The sequence below is a fragment of the Apus apus genome, chromosome 17, assembly GCF_020740795.1.
Source record: "Apus apus isolate bApuApu2 chromosome 17, bApuApu2.pri.cur, whole genome shotgun sequence".
Lineage (NCBI taxonomy): Eukaryota > Metazoa > Chordata > Aves > Apodiformes > Apodidae > Apus > Apus apus.
The window spans coordinates 7649882-7668058 of NC_067298.1; the positions used below are offsets into that span (position 1 = coordinate 7649882).

An 18177-nucleotide genomic window follows, 5' to 3' on the forward strand; every position below is an offset into this window, starting at 1 on the left:
CATGTAGCTTGCAAAATGTTTTAGGGCATTAGTGGGGAAAGATGCTTGTATATATAAAATATCAGCCAGCCGTTGTTTTTAATAAACCTTATTCCTTTAAGGGAATGAATAATGGTTGTTAGAAGGTGACTATGTTCTTCATATTTCCTGAATTTGTTTTATGAGTATCTTTTTTATCCCTCACCTGCATTAAGAGACCAGCTGAGTATTTTATAAAATCAGTATTTCTGTAATATTCAAATTACTGTATCAGTATTCCTGCAGATGGTGCAGTATGTAACAAAGTGAATAATTCTCAGAAAGCTAGTTGTTCAACAAACCTAAACCCAAACTCAACAGACACTTAGGTGTACTCTTAACATTTCTCAAGGGAGTAATCCTTGTCAATAATGTCAAGGGAGTATTCCATGTCAATATTTACATAAATGAAAGTTAACACATGTAGGGTTTTCCTTTTCTGGTATCTCTTCACATGATACTGCAAACTTGAATTAATTAGATGGCTGATTCTTAAAATTTTCTTCATTTCTTCCTTTGAGCTGATTGTGACTAGTGAGCTGTGATTTGGGTTGGTTGGCTATGGCAGTTTAGCTGTGATTTTGCTGGTTTATATTGGGGTAAACATACAAACATTTCTAACAAGAGTGCTTGCATGAGAAGGTCTTTGTGTGTGTTTTTGGTTGCTTGCTTTTTTGTAAAAGCTCACATGGAAAGGAAATGCACTAATTTGTCTCTTGTTGAACAAAGCATGACATGTTCGCCTCCCATCCTTTTTCTGGCTTTCCTAGCTCACAGGCTCTGTAGTGGAGACACTCTCTCCCCATGTATGTTTTGTATCCTAGCTTTAGCCTTTATTATAGAATTTATCTTACAGCAATAAGGAAATTTTCTTATTGGTTGTCTTTCTCTAAAATTCCTTTTCTTGAGGACTGTCAAGAAGTGAGATACAGCAAGGTGACTGATGGAGACTAATTTAAGGATATAGTGATCCAAAATGATCATGGCAGTTAAAAAGCAGGAGGGTATCAATATCATCTGACTGCCAGTACCTGAGGCTGCAGTTTCATAAGTACTTTAGATTGCTCTGAACACCAGCTGCTACTCAGCCATTGCCTCTCTTGTGCCAGGATTGGCACCTGGGTGCTTGTTTGGGCAGTTCTGTCCAGGGCCCATCCCAGATGCACAGTAAGAAATTAAAAAACACAACAACAACAAAAAAACAAACCAAAACAAAAAAAACCCAAACAAACAAAACCACCACCAACAAAAACACACACAAAAACCCCAACAACAACAAACCCCAAACAAAAAAACAGGTAGAAACACTGGAGTTGTCTTACAACAGGCAAGAAAATACAATCCAATTCAGGTGTCCTGAATCACAACTGAAGCGGCCCTGAAGGCTACAGTCAGTGTAGGACCCAGACTCCCAGTTTTGTGTGCTCTGAGTTGTACCCAAGTCACGTAGCTGAAGTAGATGGTGTGAGGCCCCTCTTCAGGGCAGTGAATGGACCTGTGTTCCCACTAGAGTTAATGAGGGCACCTACACCTCAGAGGCTACTCAGAGCAAGAGCTTAATTTAGCTGCTCAGACTTATCATCTGGGAGGACCTGTCTTTCTTTATTAACTGTAACGAAGAGCCAAGAGACTTTAACCTCACCAGGCTGGCAGTAGCCCTTATGAATCCCCACAATCTCTGTATTGCCTCTGATTATTTTGCTTTTTCTTTTTTCTGTGCCTTGCCACAGTGCAGTCACTATTTGTAATGGAGATTATGCCCTTGGGAACTGGAACAAATTCTTGCAAGACTTAATACTTAGGGATGTAATGCAGATACACAACCACAGCACATGAACAGGTACAAGACAGGAAAAAAAAAAACAGCTGTGCTACTAGGACCGTGCTGTTTGCTTTCCTGCATTGTTGTTTGGATGTGAATATGAAAGTTATTTGTTATGCCCTTTCAGCAAATATTGTTCTTGTCAATATTTATGAGTGTGTCAGCTATGGATTAGCAGTATTCATTCTCTCTGGGATAATATTTTCTGTTCTCACTGGAGAGTCTTCAGAAAGTTGATCTTTAACCTTTTCAAGCAGCTTTTTCTAACCTTTTGCCTCCCATGAGGGAAAAAGAGCATCTGAGGTCTGATTAAGTCTGTGTGTGGGGAACTCAGGGGCAGCCAAAACGCCATGCAGGTGCTAGAACAAATTAATCTTTGGTGTAAATCCACATTGCTAGAAAAGACCTGTTAGAAGAATCTTGCCATGGAAGTCCTTTGCTATCCTGTATAAACTATGTCTCCTTTATAAAACTATAGGTCTTTAAAATGTACAAGGGAACTGGACTGTTGTGTATCTGACTCACCCCATGATATGATGGTCCTCAGTGGTGTGGCTCCCATGCACTAATGGTGTCTGTCTGAAGTGTCCATGGTATTCTTCACGGCAGCCTCCAAAATTAACTCTGTCTTGAACACAAGAAGCAAAAAATCCAGAATCTCCAATGTTAAATGCAGACCAGTGTCTTCAGTTTTTTATTTGCCCTTTCAATGCTGCATTTCAAGGGGAATGAAGTAGAAAAGCTATCTTGTTATTTAGCCTGCACTGTAGTATGCCACTGTTAGCAGCAAATACTGCTTAGGAAAATGCTCGCCTGGATGTGTGTGTGTGAACTTTTGGCAAACCTGTGTAAATGCTGAGATAGTTTAGGAGAAATAATAGTAATTTCCCTCATGGTTTCATTCCAATGGCTCATTTCTCCAAGTTATGCCATAAGCTCTCCAGGGGGATCTGAAGAGCCAGATTTATAAAGGGAATGGATAATTTCATTGCAAAAAGACAAAACTAACATTATGCATGTTAAGTTAAGGGTAAACAAATCTCATGCTTCAGGGCACAAAATGATTTCCTATTGAGCTCAGGAAAGATGTTTTTCCTCGTGTAAAGTGTTGTATGGTTGGCTAGACATATTACTGAGGGGTTTATTTATTGTTTTGCTGCCCTCTGAAGCATCAGTTTAGGAAGCTTCGTTTTAGGTTATGCTAGAGGCAGGATGCCAGACATTGTTAAAATTTTACTTAGCATCAAGAGCATGCACTAACAAACTGCCTGCTCCAGTGGGCCCATGATGCCTGCAGATGCAGCATGGAGTCCTCCAAAAGCAAGCCAGACTCTCCAACCGTGTCATCCAGTGTTGGTGGGTCCATACAAGGGTGGAGATGCTACTTCCTTGCACTCAGAAAGAAAAAGATACAGGATTCATCTAACCCATTTTCCTTCCTTCCTTCTATTATCTCCTGCTTCAAAGGGTGCAAGCAGTTACTGTAGATGCAGGAGTCCCAAGATGTGCTATCAGGGCAGTGGTAATCACAGAATCATTGGAGCTTGGAAGGGATCTCTAGAGATCATCTAGTCCAACTCCCTTGCTAAAACAGGATGGTCTAGAGCATATTACACATGACTGCATCCAGGTGGGGCTTGAAGGTCTCCGGAGAAGGGAACTCCACAGCCCCTCTGAGAAGCCTGTTCCAGTGTTGTCACGCTCACAGAAAAGAAGTTTTTCCATATGTTCAGATGGAACTTTCTGTGTTCCAGTTTATGCCCATTGCTCCTTGTCCTATTGTTGGGCACTACTGAAAAAAGCCTGACTCCGTCCTCCTTACACTCACCCTTTAAGTATTTATAAACATTAATAGCGTCTACTCTCAGCCTTCTCTTCTCCAGGCTAGCGTCCCAGCTCTGTCAACCTGTACTCATAAAAGAGATGCTCCAGTCCCCCAGTTATCTTTGTTGCCCTCCACTGGTAGTTCCCTGTCTCTTTTGAATTGGGGAGCCCAGAGTTGAACACAGCATTCCAGATGTAGCCTCACCAAGGCAGAATAAAGGGGGAGGAAGGCCTCCCAAGACCTACTTACTGCCCACACTCTTCCCAATGCATCCCAAGATACCATTGGCCTTCTTGGCCACAAGGGCACAATGTTGCCTCATTGTTAAATGAGCCATGCCACAGTGTCTGCCTGCCAGGTGTACCTAAATACCCCACAAACCACAAGCAGGCTTGTGAGTCAGTCTTTCACCTGAGGGCCAGGAGCACCTTGCCTGCTTCCTTACTGCTCTGTGCAGGGGAAGTGCCTGTAGCTGCTCCCCAAGAACACCTACACACTGCCTGGATTCATGCTCTGCCCAACCTTCTGTGCCAGGAGTAATTCAGCCTTTGACTTTAGCACAAAGATGAGCAGACATAAAAGCAACTTTGAAAGTTCCCACAAGAACTGCCTTTGTATTTGATGCCTGGAGTCAGTTTCCTTTAAGGAAATGGAAAGAGAGAGAAATACAGCCTTGATAGTTTTTCTTCTCAGTGGGCAGCCCAGGTAATTTGGTAGAAGCAGAAGGGATCCAAATCTGTGAATGCACCAAAAGCCACAGAAATTTAGATACATGCAGTCAGGAAATTCACTGATGGGAAAGGGAAGGCTTTCAGTTAAAACATTCCCATATAGCATCTGAGCTCAAGTTCAGTTTGTGTGTTTGTCACGCTTGTTTGGTAGAAGTCAGCTCTTCTCTCCCTGACTCTATTTTGCATCTGTAAAATGAAACTGACACCAGCACCTTTACCTAATTTAGGAGGCAAGCTGCTGTGGCCTGGAGCAGTTGCTTTATAGAGAGTTTAGCACACTATTTAGTGTAAATAGCTACGGTGCTTTCCAGACAGCAATGATCTTGTTCTGAATAAGGCTGAAACTTTTTTTCCATTTAAAATGTTTGGGGTTTTTTTGTTGTCTGACATTTCCTCTTCCCTTTAGCCTGACTTATGTTTTTGAAACCTCTGATAGTTCCATGAGTTAATCAAAACCATCAGACTGGGTGCAGCTATCTTGTAACAATCTGACTATCTGCTGGAGAGGAGTCTGCCGTAGATCACTAGCATTTTGTTTGGGTGACACATGATGAGTTTGAAAGCTTCATGTCTCAGGGTCTGTCATGGGGAGAATCAATGACATTGAGCTGTAATTTCAGCCTTTAATACAGAACCACCTTTTGCAAGGGGGCTGGGATTGTCTCCATTGCTGCCATTTTGCCACCACCGTTCTGTGCCTCAGCCAGGCCACCTCTGCTCTGCCCTTGTTCCTGTTATGAGGGTCACTCAGTCTATGTGACAGCTGGAGTGGGGAACACAGCTCTTGTGGGCATTGCTGAGCTGGTTTGGGTGAAAAATAGTGTCTATGGCAACTCAAAGTTTACTGCTGGTTTTCTCGGTTTGTGCAGGGGCTGGGGTGGTGATGAGACATCAATCCATGCTGAAATCCAGGATGGCACATTTTAAGCAGACTGGTTAGATTAAAGCAGGCTCGTGTACATCTGGGTATTCACCCCTTATGGCCTGATGTGAAATCTTTTGTTCTCCACGTTTTCATTGCCAGTACAGGAGTCTTCCCAGGGTCGTGTAGATGTATTTGGCTTGTGCACAGATCAGGAGGAGAGTCTGTTTGTTCTGGTCTCCAGGTAGAAGAGGAGAGGATGTCACTTGATATGAGGGTGCTGCAAGATCATGAGAAGATGCTTCCTCATGCAGATGATATCTGGGGGATTTAATGCTGTCTGTTTCCAAATGCTTGCCTTGAAGTTATCCCCATGTTCCATTTGCTGCACAGCAGAGCTGGGATGATCTGAAACTGGAAAGGGTTTGGCTGGAGAATGGGAAATACAGCTGCATGTACAGGATTCACAAGCTACAAAGGGAGGAGGCCGTGAAATAAGATCAACAGCTGCTTTGTTGTGAGGCTGCTGGTGGCTGAAAGACATGCCTTGTTTGAAGGTTAAATGGTTTACCTTTTTTATTTGCAATACATGTATAATCTGTTTGAGGCACTTTTGCTATCATAAAGCTACCTATATTTTTTTGTAGAGAAGGTAGAAAGCTATAATTTCCTGAAATGTAAAATTTCTGAAGAGCAGCAGATTGCAATTTCAGGGACACCTTGTCCTTAATAGATAAAAATATTGCATCTCCATTGAGAATTGCTCTTCAAATTAGAAATCCAGCCCTTAATCTTTCAATCAAACAGCACTAAATAAAAACAGCAGTTAACTTTTGCTGTCACTCTTTCTTGAAACAGAAGATAAAAAGGAGACACAGTGTTGCTAGGGCCTGCACCAGAAATTTCAAATTACTATGACAAAGCCTTCTAATGTTGTAACATGAGCTTCTGAATTGCAAATCATTGGGCTTAGAAGTAATTAAAGAATTCCTGCAACACTTCAGCTAAGGACTTCAACACCCTGCGCAGCTGTTACTTTAAAATGGGCTGCTGGGATAAGTAGGAAATTGGGGAATAGGCAACAAGGTCATTCTTGTAGTTGCTGAATTAATACTTGCAGTGCAGCTGAGATCACATACCTCACCAAGACTGGAACATCCTAGAGCACAGTGTGATATAATAATCACCAACTAAAAAATAGTTCCTGCCTTGAGGACCTTGCAGTCCACAATGACAGCAGGACACGGGAATTCCAGTTGCCAGTTTGTGGGTGGAAAAGTGAGGCTCTTCATAAAACTCTAAGGTGCCTTAGAGGTCAGGCTTCCCAAGAGCCATTCATTCCTGGCAAAGCTTCTCTCTTTTTTGAGGCCATGAACTTTGCCACTACTGGCAGCGAGAGATCCTCACAGTCGGCACGAGCCAGGAGGCTTTCCCTCCTTCCCTTAGTAGTTCCTGTTCAGAAGTACAAGGTGATATCTTCTCCACAGTGGTAGAATGAGGCTGTACATGCAGCAGCTGTGCCCACCAGGAAATAACTTAAATGCATGGAAATATCAGAAATATAGATGTGGAATGACGGTTATGGTTAGAGCTCTGCAAATCTTCGGATGTTCCAGCTGCTGCAATAGCTCCTGCAGTTTTGCCTCAGCAGAGTCAGTTAAATCAGCTCTGACTTGGAGCTACTTTATGCCACAAATCAGGGAAAAACGTGGAGAGGTGCAGAGGCAAGAGCTGCTGTGAACTTGGCTGCCTTCAGCATAGCTTGGACAGAGGAGAAAATTGCCTGAATACATTTTATCCTTTATCACATAATGTTGTGCTGGATTCTTTTTTGTGTGGAGTTTGTTCAGTATCTAAGAAAAATAAGCTCCAAGATGCAAATGTCTCCCAGTGTAAAAATTTACCTGAAAAGAGAGGGAAATCATTAGGTCAGGAAAAAGTCCTGTCTTTTTCTTCTGCCAAATGTTGACGATAAAGGATTCTTGCAGGAGATGTCAAACCAAATTTGTATTTGATTTCATTTTGCAAACATATGGAGAATGCTCAGTGTATGAGAGGAGTTGTCTGGAAAATGCTATTCCAGGAGGACCAGGAAGCAATGAGCAGTTCTGCCAGGTGGCATATTCAGAGGACATTTGCTACCTGCTAATGTGGATTGCTGGGGGAGTCCATCTCAGGCAGGCAGGACAGCTGCTGGGAGGGCAGGTGGGTTTGCAGTCCAGCACTGGGCTTTGTGACAGCATAGAAAGCTTGGTTTCTTGCTTGTTTGTTGTTTTTTTTTCCCACATATTTCTTTTTAAAATAATAATGAGCACTGCAAGTGGTTTTGAAATACTAATCACAGGCTCAGCATTGTTAGAAGTGGTGCAGGCAGCTTTTTATTAATGAAGGAAAGCCTGTTGCAAGTAGAGTGTGACTGATGCAGGACAAAGACCAGCTCCCAGATCTGCAGTCAGGGTTGGTGAGAGTACTCTAAACCTCTACATGCAATCCCAACAGGGAGTGTTTACATTTTATTTCTTTTTTTCAAGATTACTTCACAGGTGAGTTACAAAACCTGCCCTGAGGAGCCAGGCTGGCCCCTGTGGTGAGGCCTGTTGCAGGTGAGCTCTCCAGGGAAGGTCAGGTACCATCACATTCTCTGGCTATCTGCAAACCTTGCTGTATTTCTGTGATCTGAGGCCATGGTGGGCCTTACCTTGGCCCATTATTAAGCTCCTTGGGGCAGGACTGGTCTCAGCAGGGCCATGGTTGCTGACTTCCTCCTCTAATGAGTGTATTTATTGATTTCTCCTTTTCCTTAGCATGATTTTATAAAGTTAAGACCCTCCAGGGAAGTAGCTGTTGAATTTTTCCCACTGAAGGAACCCTTTCTTCTAGCTTCTAAGTACCCACAGTAATAGCTGTTCTTTGTTAGTGCTGAGAGCTTAAATTAGTGTGGTCTGGATCCTTCTGGGGTTTTCTTCTGTACTCTAATTTTCCTTTTTCAGTAACAGTACCAAGAAGAGAGGGTGTAACTGCAGGCTGTGTAATAGGCTCTGTGGGCAGACAGATACAGCATCTTTTGTGTGGTTATTGGCAAGGAGAATCAGTTTGAGATTTGATTTCCAAAATGGAAAAGTTGTTGGCTTGTCTGAAGATTTATGAAACAAAATACCCAAAAGAAAAATTAGATGGCTCCTTTGCTCATTTCTTCCTGACTGCTCCTCCAGTTCATTCTTGCTGTTGTAATCTCTCTTCAAAGTGCTGTTATCTCCAGCAATGTCTGCAGAAAGTCCCAGTGCTGCTCACGAGAGCCCTGAGGGTGTTTGTGAGGAACGGGATGGTTACCCCTGCTTCCCCCTGCACCAGCAGCTGCCAAACAAACTGCCCACAAAGAGTTTTTACAAAATCGGGAGGAATTCTTTGTCAGTGGCAAGGAATTGAAGAAAAACAACCTTAAAACCAACCTTTTATCTTAACTCCCTCTTAGTCTGCTTGTTTGGGGCAGAGAAACCAGAGCTTGGATGTTCTGGCTGGAGGCACGGAAATTTATTACATCCGCTGTGTGCTGTGAGTGCAATTTCCTGGGAGTCTGCTGTGTGCTGCAAACAGCTCCATCTTGGTTTTGCTCCAAATATATTGAGAGAAACCCACTGTGCTTTGTCATTGCACTTGCTTCTGCATCTCACCATCTAAACATAATTTAAGCTGAAAGGATATGAATTTTGTTTGTGCATGGAAAAAACCATAATGGTTTCAACTACTGTGATTTTTGGGAAACAAAGATGACAATAACTTTCCAAGTCAGTCTGCCTGTGTTATCTATGGATTCAAGAAATGTTTAAAGCAATAACATTTAGAGCCATTTTTCCCATCACTTACGCCTAAACAAGTGAAGTCAAAGGCAAGTATAAATCAGTGCAGAATTGTGTCAAAGCAAGTAGTTTAAGAAAACAGAAGAGAATGGTAACTGTCTCAAAGGGAAAATGGCTTTAGATTTAAATGCAGTAGCAGAAGTTGGTGGGAGTCATGGTAGAAAGCTTGTAGTTTTGTTTTAAGTCTCTATTCTTCTTTTTCTTCATCACTGTAGCAAGTCCTTAGGAAACAATATATACTGTAGATGATTCTTGCTGTACTGAAGAATGGAGTATTTCCCTGGTGTCTCTGAAAAAACTGTGAAACCAATTGGACTGGGTATGACAAGCTGCACAGTGTTATTTTAGTTGTTGTAGATAACTGAATTTCTCCTTCTAGGAGAGTCTCTAGTTCATGTGTTAAGAGTCAGATCCTGTTACTGGCCACAGAAGTGCAGGTGAGGATGATTTCCAGTGGAGACTCAGTGGTGACCAGAGAAAATTGGAATTTATTGCTGTGCCTTCCTGAGCAGGGGCTGCCTCTCATGCTCTTACATGAGCAAACGTGGTTGTTTGTAGCCAAGTAAAAACTTCATTTACTCTTCAAGGCTGAGTTCTCAACTGTTTAATACAGATACAGTGTATTTGTACAGATCCATCACAGTGTTAGAGACAAGGGGGCAGATTTTCCACTGCCCTGGACCAGAACAGTTTGTTAGTTAAGTTATACTCTTGTGATTGAGTTTGGCATGTGCTGCTTTTTCTCTGTATCTGTTATGAGTTGTGCAGCTTCTCCAATACTTGGCTGTGCACTAGGAAAAGAAGGGTTTTATGCTTGGGAATGAGAGAGCTGGAACTGATATTAAAGATATGTGGGGTCTTTTCCTGCTGTGCCATTGATTTCTGGAGTGACTTGAGCCAGCCATTCTGCACAGTGTCCTGCACAAGCCGATGGGGACACTGCAAGCCAGCCTGAGAGCAGCAGCACGGGAACCAGGCAAGGGTCGGGGGGCTAATTAGCCCTGGAGTTTTGGATGTAAGTAGTGCCTTGACATAGTACTATGCAGTGGGCGAAACTGCTTGCAGCACCTATTAAACACAAGCCCGTATTCCCTAGAACTGTTTTCCCCAATCTCAGACATGTCCTTAATCTCTTTGTAGCTCAATCCCAGGTTATTCTGCTCATCTTCTGGTTTGTTATGAAGGGGCAGTAAAAGGGTAGTTCAGTGTCTTGCAAACGAGGGTGAGGGGCAGTTAATAGAAATACACAGTAAGATGTACCAGAGAATAACTCCCTGCCCCACTGTTTAAACTGGGCTTTGTGGAGACAAAAGGCTCAGGAACCATATTGGAGGCAAGAAAGGACATACAAGAGCAGTGCTTTGAAGATGAATTAAAACAATTCACAGAAAGCCCTTTGACTGTATTTATAATCATACCATTGGTCTGGTACAGCAGCAACAGTGTTTAAAAGGCAGCACATGTTTACTTGTGCTTAATAGTTGCCTCCAGCAATTCACATCTGCTAATGCAAAAATGGATAAACTTGTCTCACAAATACTGGTGACAAAACCTGGCATCAATGTCTTCTTTAGTACCTAAACACATGCAAGATTTTATGAATCGAGAACAATCCCAACACAGGCTGCAGTAACAGCATAGCCAGATTTTTTCTTTATTGCACCTTGAAGTACTATTTCATTTGTGGAGGAAAGAACAAATTTGCTTTTTATCTCTTCCCTTACATTTAATTAAATAAGGTACTTTTTAAATTATGAACCTGAAATTACCAACACTTTGGGCTCATACAGTTTCCCATTAAATGTGCTACTAGTGACTTGTGTATTATTTCCAGTAGATTAATACATCAAATCTGTCTGCATTCATTTATTGTCTCCTTAACTGTGTAAATGTATTTGCTCTGGGGGAAGATTTATATATTTCATGTGTGTTGGTGAGATGGCAGAATTTCTTGGATCTTTCACATACATTTCTATCTCTCAGAATGATTAAGGTCAAATAGAACTGACTGCCACATCCCTCACCTAACAATTGAGTACAAAATTAAATATTTGCTACCAGAACCTACTTCAAAAGTTAGCTTTGTGTGCAGTGTTCAGATAGGATGTTTGCTCTGCCCTTGAATTTGTTTTAAGGGTGGGCTGTTGTTTGAATATTTTTTTTTATTTTGTGAAAATTTCAGTTCATAGTAAGAATAGTTGTCCTCTAATTAATTGTAATTTTTGTGATCGTATATACTAGGCTAAAAATAGCTTCTAATATAAAATTCAAAGAAGGCCTTAAGAATAAAGTGCAGTCCTGACTAACTTAATGTGTAAATAGAGAGCTCATGGGTAACAAGAGCTTACCTCCTGGATGGCCTCTAACTCCAGCACCAGCATGAGCACACACAAGTCTGTTCCCTTCTTGGGTGAGCATCTGAGTTTTCTGAGCTACCTCCAAATGTGAGTGTCTGGTTTTGGACACGACCCCAAAGAATGTGGCCCACAGGTACTAAAGCCCACGCAAGCCTTGGGACAGCCCCAGGACCTGTGCACTGCATCATGTTGGTCAATGCACAGTGAGGAGGGTGGAGGGTCTTGCATGGTTAGATACTAATGCCAGAAATCAGGGGAGTTGCAAAACAGGAATAAGTTTTACAGAGGTTTATACTTTGCTTGTCTTTATTAACTGCTGCTGTTGAAACTTTTAACAGCTGCCCTGGAAATTGGGCAGACAACAGGGAAAAGCAGCAAGGATCATAATCTTCTGAAGGACACCATAAAGATGAAACTTAAACTCCCACTGAATTACCTGTCTCATACCGCACACATTATAATAGAATTAGCAATTCTCATGATTCACCCAAATGACAGTTTCTTGCCCAGCATGATATAATGGGGTGGTTGTTCTCTGCCAAGGGCTGACACCTAAAATACTGAATTTATGAGCTAGCTCACTAACTGAAACTCTGTAAGTTCCCATTTTTTAAAACAAAGATCCTTGAATAATTTAGGCTGGTTCTCTCACATTTGGGAGGAATAAAGGAGAGGTAAAGCAAGTTGCATAGAGCAGACCTGCAGAAATGCATCTGGCATGAATATCCTTCTAATAACCAGTACAGCCATCACTACAATATCAAGGCATCAGGGAACTGAGGTTTTCATTTCTGTCTATAAGAATTTAATCAAAAAGCCACTGGAACTTATTTCTTTCCTCTGACAGACTTCCACCAGGTGCTGTTTAGCCCAGCTTTCTCTCCGGAAGGTCTGTTACAGTCTTATAAAAGACTGATGAAGAGAGGGAATTTTTCCTACTAAAACGAGAATAAATCATCATTTTTCATTCTGTAAGACCTGCTCATACAAATGGGATACTGCTACAATACAAAGAAAAATTGCTTCATGATGCTGCTTTAGTCACAGAGTCCAAATTGCCTCTGGAAGTTGCAGGTTGAGGCGCATCCTCCAGGTGCTGTCCCAGGCTGAGCTCGGTCCCTCAGCGTGCCAGTTAGAGAGCACTCAGCTCCTTTTTGCAGTTACAGGACTCTAACTGCTGTTAATGGAGTAAGCAGCATCACAGCCAGGGTTGTAAAAGCCAAACACAGCTTCCATTTTAGCAAAGAGTGAAGCTGTTGCAAGTGCTGTTTAAAAGCAAGTGTGTGTAAAACAGGGTAAAGGTTTGGGCAGCCAGGAAGGTGAAAGGCCCAGACTAGACCCAGCTCTTTCCCAGGAGCCTGGGGAGGCTCCCCTGGGAACATGCATCCCTGGGGTTTGAGTAGGGGCAGGGACATTCAAGGGGTTGTTTAAATGTATTTTTCAGCAATATTCCTATAAAAGAAGGGAAATGGATTCAGTGACTCAAGAGTCTCCATCTATCTCATCTCCGGGATTGTTAAAGGGACTGAGCTCAAGACATCTTGCCCTTGATCCTGCCCAGCTGCAGACTTAGATCCTGAATTTAGGATTCTAGACCAGACTGTCAGAGCTATTTCAGCAGCACAACAAGCTGTTGAGATATTCAATATAATGAACTTTGTCACTGTAATAGCTGCACCATAAAATGCAGACAGATTTGAACGGCATTTTTTCCTGTGGAAATGGGTCTTCGTTTTAGCTGAGATGATCATCTGGTTGATAAGGATCTCCTTTATGTAGGTTAATATCTGTTAGATCACTAAAGATTCAGATACAGAGTTGTGTGGGGAAAATCTCAGAAATTATCTTTTTCAAGAAGCAGAGCCATTTCCTACTTCTTATGAGTTTTTCCTGGCTTGTTCATATTGCCTCCACTGCTGGAGCATATCCCCTGTTGCTGAATATATAAGCACACTACGTACTGGGCTTTCAAGAAAGAGCAAGGAACTGAGCAAGAGGCTGTGGTCTTTCTAACAATGTCTTAATTCTTACTTTGCACTAAATATATGTGCTAGAAATTGATTCAGTTTTAAAGCAGGTTCTTTCATATTCCTTATACATACAGCCAACATAAAATCTAATTGTGCTGACATTGCATCTATTATGACACAGCAAATCCCTTACACTGTGTGTTGCATTCAGAATTATGTGTGAGACTTTACTGAACTCCTGGTTTGGTTAAATCATTATCCATGAAAGACAGGACAAGAGAAATGAAAGTCGTGGGTTGTCCTTACTATTTGCCAGAAGCTGGTCAGTCTGCTTCTCTGTACCATGGCATCCCCTTCAGGAATAGGGTGCAAGGCATCCGACCTCATATGAATATGTGGTACAAGTAAAACATATTGACATAAAATTTGTATCTAGGACAGTCTGAATTCATCATGACTTAAGCCTGTGGTGAGTTTTATAGCTTGCCATGTCAGATGGACACTTTACTGTTGGAGATGAGCAGACAGAAACTGCAGTATGTGAGAAAGCTGCTTCTGAACATCTTCTATACATTAAGTGGAAGGCCAAAAGAATGTTTGTTCCAGTGCTACTTCTTTCAAATACAGCTCTCTCCTTATTCTAGAGTAGCAAAGACAGCTTTGCAGTGTCCTCCAGCTCAATCTGATACCCAGGGCAAGACCCATTCTGTCAGCAGGATGCAGTATATGGAATTCCCCTTGTCCTCCAAACAAGTATAAACCTTGTCTCCCACTGCAAGACTGCAGGGTCCAGGACCTGGCATGAAGCTCCTTTGCTACATTGCTATTGCTGAACTGTAGCATCAAATTTGACATAGGATAATCTTTCTATAATCATCTTAGCTGCAGGAACCTTAGGGAAGGTTACATCAACATGCTCAACTAAAATGGGCTCAAGAGACAACATGGACACCAACTCTTATTATTTTAAGATAATTGAACTAGGAGCATTCCACCCCTTGTCTTTTATCTGCTTCTGCAGCAAATGTCCTAGTGAGACAAAGGAATTCCTCCACTTGTGCAGTGAAGCAGCCTCTGGTGTGTACTCAGGGGCGCTGGCTCCAGCGAGCGGACGAGGCTGCACAGAGATGGAGGAACACTGTCCTCTCGGAGCCAGTAGCTAACTTCTGCCGTGTGCTGAGAAGCATGCAAGTATAAAGCTGCTGTTGTCAGCTTTATGTTGTCTCATATCAAGCCTTTTATTCCAGAAATGTTACATTAAAAGACTGGAGTATAAATTTATAGCTGCCCAAAAGCCCTGGGAGCAGCCATACTCAAGAAATGTTATGTTCAATCAAAGAAATGAAAACTACTTACCATAGCAACCTCTGCAGCAGTGATAGCTCTCAGGTAAGAAAACACTTCTTCAAAGGAAGAAACAGGCTTTTAAAATATTTTCAATGTACCCACATATCAGCTTCAGTCCTACAGATTGCTTAGTAGAGACTTTTGAAGTCTGTGAACATGACACTTGGTATCTTGACCTCCATCTCATACTTGCAGATGGCAGAGCTGTGGGCTGTCTCACTCTTCACCACCCTGTGCATTTTGGGGACAGCTGAACAGCAATGTCTACCACCAGCCAGGCAGAGGACTGGCACATGCTGCAGCTGAGACATGCAGGTGTGAAGCCACATGCTGCCTCTTGAAGCGAGGGTCTCTGCTCTTAAGAACTCAGGAAGGCCCAATATGGATTCAGACTGGCATCCAGGACATTACTGGGGACTTTCTTCTCTATCTGAAAGTACTGAATTATTTTATAGCATAACACATCCAGATATGGTAATGAAGAAATATATCTTCCAGACTTCTGCCCTTATTCCTGGTCACTGGATTTTAAGCATTCTGCTCATGTTGCTTCAAGGACGGCGTTAACATGCAGCTTATTTCACTACAGAGCTGTCTGCAAGTGTTTTCAGAAGTGCACAGTTATTAGGAGCTTCAGCTCAGAACTCTCTGGTTTTCAGCTCTCATTATTGGTTTTGTTTTGGGTTGGTTTTTTATTTCCCCCAAGGTGAAGCGAGAATACTTTGTATTTTAATTTCTCCCATTCTTTTTGTTGAAAATATAAACTGGGGAAAGAAGAGGACATGAATCCAAGACTGGTCCCTCATGATATAAAAACTTATTCCTCCCCCTGGTAATCTTCCAGCTAGCTGCTGTCTAAAATGCTCAAAGAAGTGTCTTTAAAATAGGTAACAAGAGCTGCCTGCTGCTTATGCTGCTCAGTGCATTGTGGCTGTTGGTAGGAAACCCCCCCAGACACTCTGGGAAATGGGGAAAATGAGGCTGGTTTTTAATATAGGAGGGAGCTAAGCATTGCAGTGCCTTGGTTCTGTCAGGACTTGCTGTGTAACCCTGGACAGACATTGCCATCAAATTTACTCCATTATTTCACTATTATCTTACTTCACTATTCATCCCTGTAACGTGCAGCTTTCTTCCTTACTTTTAGCTCTTGCAAATCGTTATTAATATTTATAAACCGCTTTGTCATTTTCTGATAGAGAGGCCAAAAATTCCAGTGCAGCAGTCATCTGCAACTGTCCTCCAGTTGTACCTCCTGCAATTAGTCATACCAGTCTGTTCCCTAGACCTGCCTGATGCCATGGCAACATTCTTTAGTTGCAGAGTCAACTGGCCTGCTCTCAGAGATAACTGCTGTGCAGCCTAGTGTGGCTTGACTCCTGTGTTGATTCTGATCTCAGTGCTATCAGGGGTAATTTCATGTTTTATTCTCAATCTGTAATAGTTATAATTTCAAATTATCAAGCAAAAAGTACTGGGAAAAAGAAAAGGGAAATAAGAACAAGGGACTGCTCATCCGTGTCAGGGCTAAAAACTAGGCTTTCAAATCGTAAGTAGCACAAGTGGGTTGTAATTCATGGTGCCATAGGAGGTGTCACAGGGGGACACAATTCTAAAGAAACATATAAACAAGAGGCTTTGAGACTCCATAAATTTAATGGAAAAGTCCCATTAGTTTCAACCTGAGAAAGAAAATGATTGTGTGTCAGAATATTACAAAATTAAAATGAAGGGAGGTTAGAACATCACCTGTGTATGTTGCTGACACTGGCTGGAGATCAGCAGTTTTACAATAGCATCAGATAATTTTTTCAATAGCAACTGCCTTGCACATAGTCAGTTTTCCTCTTCTTCTGGCAGGAGAGATGCCCCAAGTATTATCATAATGTTATTTGTCTTTTCTGGGGCTATGAAGTTGTTGAAGCAATTATTTTATAGGTTGCTTTTTTCACTCCGGATCAGAACCAGCCATCTCAATTAGGTATAAATATGCAGACATGGTAACAGTACAGACAAACTCAGCCTAAGACAGAAAATCAGCAAGGGGAATTGGAGCCTAAATGGTTTAAACCTGGCAAAGTTACTAACAAGAGAAAACAGGGTCTTGTAATGGAAATGTCATGCAGGTGAATTCATAGCTACTGCTGCCTGGCCTGCTTAAGATGGATATTTTATGTAACCAACTTTCAAGATAGGCATTATTTTTCTATTTACTCTCATTAATTGCCATGCTGTTGCAAACATGTAGTGCAAGTTGACAGGAAGGGTTTTTTCCACCCTGTTCCAAGTCTTGTGAAATGTCATGGACTCTGGGAAAGAAGGAGGGATAGGAGAAAACTCTTCACCCAGAATAAATTTAAAGGGTTAGTTTTCTTTCTTGGTGCCTCTGTTAGAACTGTCTTGTATTCAGAGAATGTCAGCTCTTCTGCCTCTCCTGATCTTCTGCCCAGAATATAGTGTTATTTCAGACAGCCTGGGAGATCTCCTAATTAAAGTAGCTGTTTTGTTGGAGCTCACATCCAGTTGGATCCCAGATAACGTGGTCAGAGAAAACAGAGTTGCAGGAAAACACTGAGTTTATCCCCACTTTTCATTTTGCTTGTCCCTCCCTTCCTTTCTGTAGTATTGTAATCTAACCCGGATTCGACCCAGTACCATTCAGCAGGAGCATGTGCAGCACCTTGCTCTGCAGTCCCCATATGGCACAGTGAGGGAAGGAAAGCTGGTGCCAATTGTAGATCCAATTATAGCCAAGCAAGGTTGCTCCATTATTGCATTGGAAGCCATAATTAAATTTGTTAAGCGTGAAGAGGTGCCAAACCTGCCATTTCTTTGGAATATGGGACATCTGTTTAGTGCAAATGCTAATGTGGGATTTGAGAGGAAACATCAAAACTTCCATCAGATTCTGCTGTTTCATTTCTACAGTTGAAAAAACCTTCCAGTTAGGAGCTCCTTGGTTTCAGTTTTTATTTTCTTGAGGCATTTCTAAGCTGATGGTTGCAAAAGCTCTGGCTCCCATGGAAGCCAGATCCCTTCTGGAAGTGTTCAGAGCTGCGGGAAGTGCAGCTCCGGAGCTGGTACACCCCATGGTGCTCCCTGTGCCAAGCTGAGCTGCTGCAGCTAAATGGCTGCTCTTCTCTGTGCACAGGAGCTAACGTTCTCTGCCTGTAGTCACACTCCTGCTCCTACTTAAGTGTGGGTCGTTGGCAGATTTTCTAATACCTGGTTATTTTTTTAGGTGACAGCATCTTTAAGTGTGACCATGTTTTGCAGTCAACGCAGCCTCACACCATTTGCTTTTCCCTGCATCATGTGGCCTTGAGTTTCTCTGTCTGCTCACCCTTTGCCCTGCCCCTGCCCAGAGCTGCCTCTTGCCTTTCCCTGA

At 42.2% G+C, this 18177-nt stretch overlaps 1 protein-coding gene across 1 annotated transcript in view; it reads left to right on the plus strand.

The window, feature by feature from the left end:
• TOM1L1 (target of myb1 like 1 membrane trafficking protein) overlaps positions 1-18177 on the plus strand; it is a 484861-nt gene that overhangs the window by 419051 nt on the left and 47633 nt on the right. The gene's annotated exons all lie outside the window — the stretch shown is intronic.